This window comes from Schistocerca gregaria, unplaced genomic scaffold, assembly GCF_023897955.1.
Source record: "Schistocerca gregaria isolate iqSchGreg1 unplaced genomic scaffold, iqSchGreg1.2 ptg000647l, whole genome shotgun sequence".
In the NCBI taxonomy this organism is placed as follows: domain Eukaryota; kingdom Metazoa; phylum Arthropoda; class Insecta; order Orthoptera; family Acrididae; genus Schistocerca; species Schistocerca gregaria.
Genome location: NW_026062032.1, coordinates 40,001 through 41,812, shown reverse-complemented (window position 1 = coordinate 41,812; position 1,812 = coordinate 40,001).

Genomic DNA, 1,812 nt, shown 5'->3' with positions numbered 1-1,812 from the left:
TGCTGTTAGGCAAAGCTACATTCCTGTGACGTTACATGTGACAGTTAAGGTGCAGTGTAAGTTAGGTTAAGGTGCAGTGTAAGTTAGGTTAAGGTGCAGTGTAAGTTAGGTTAAGGTGCAGTGTAAGTTAGGTTAAGGTGCAGTGTAAGTTAGGTTAAGGTGCAGTGTAAGTTAGGTTAAGGTGCAGTGTAAGTTAGGTTAAGGTGCAGTGTAAGTTAGGTTAAGGTGCAGTGTAAGTTAGGTTAAGGTGCAGTGTAAGTTAGGTTAAGGTGCAGTGTAAGTTAGGTTAAGGTGCAGTGTAAGTTAGGTTAAGGTGCAGTGTAAGTTAGGTTAAGGTGCAGTGTAAGTTAGGTTAAGGTGCAGTGTAACTTAGGTTAAGGTGCAGTGTAACTTAGGTTAAGGTGCAGTGTAACTTAGGTTAAGGTGCAGTGTAACTTAGGTTAAGGTGCAGTGTAACTTAGGTTAAGGTGCAGTGTAACTTAGGTTAAGGTGCAGTGTAAGTTAGGTTAAGGTGCAGTGTAACTTAGGTTAAGGTGCAGTGTAACTTAGGTTAAGGTGCAGTGTAAGTTAGGTTAAGGTGCAGTGTAACTTAGGTTAAGGTGCAGTGTAAGTTAGGTTAAGGTGCAGCGTAACTTAGGTTAAGGTGCAGCGTAACTTAGGTTAAGGTGCAGCGTAACTTAGGTTAAGGTGCAGCGTAACTTAGGTTAAGGTGCAGCGTAACTTAGGTTAAGGTGCAGCGTAACTTAGGTTAAGGTGCAGCGTAACTTAGGTTAAGGTGCAGCGTAACTTAGGTTAAGGTGCAGCGTAACTTAGGTTAAGGTGCAGCGTAACTTAGGTTAAGGTGCAGCGTGGGTTAGGTTAGGGGCCAACGTGGGTTAGGTTAGGGGCCAACGTGGGTTAGGTTAGGGGCCAACGTGGGTTAGGTTAGGGGCCAACGTGGGTTAGGTTAGGGGCCAACGTGGGTTAGGTTAGGGGCCAACGTGGGTTAGGTTAGGGGCCAACACGGGTTAGGTTAGGGGCCAACGTGGGTTAGGTTAGGGGCCAACGTGGGTTAGGTTAGGGGCCAACGTGGGTTAGGTTAGGGGCCAACGTGGGTTAGGTTAGGGGCCAACGTGGGTTAGGTTAGGGGCCAACGTGGGTTAGGTTAGGGGCCAACGTGGGTTAGGTTAGGGGCCAACGTGGGTTAGGTTAGGGGCCAACGTGGGTTAGGTTAGGGGCCAACGTGGGTTAGGTTAAGGGCCAACGTGGGTTAGGTTAAGGGCCAACGTGGGTTAGGTTAAGGGCCAACGTGGGTTAGGTTAAGGGCCAACGTGGGTTAGGTTAAGGGCCAACGTGGGTTAGGTTAAGGGCCAACGTGGGTTAGGTTAAGGGCCAACGTGGGTTAGGTTAAGGGCCAACGTGGGTTAGGTTAAGGGCCAACGTGGGTTAGGTTAAGGGCCAACGTGGGTTAGGTTAAGGGCCAACGTGGGTTAGGTTAAGGGCCAACGTGGGTTAGGTTAAGGGCCAACGTGGGTTAGGTTAAGGGCCAACGTGGGTTAGGTTAAGGGCCAACGTGGGTTAGGTTGCCAGAGATGTGTCAAATCAGGATGTACGTTTGGCTGGTGTCAGGTGGTGGGTTGGTTCGATGCCTTTATAAGGGGTGTGGCCAAAGGGTATTTTATTACTTGTACCTTTTGTGTTGTGGCGTGGCGTTGCGTCCTGTGTTGATACTGGGTGGACCACTGTGGGTGTTGCTGGCTGATTTGAGCTGCGTTGTTTGCGGGTGATGTGAGACATTCTGTCTTATTAGTGGACGTGACGTTCCTCTTGTCG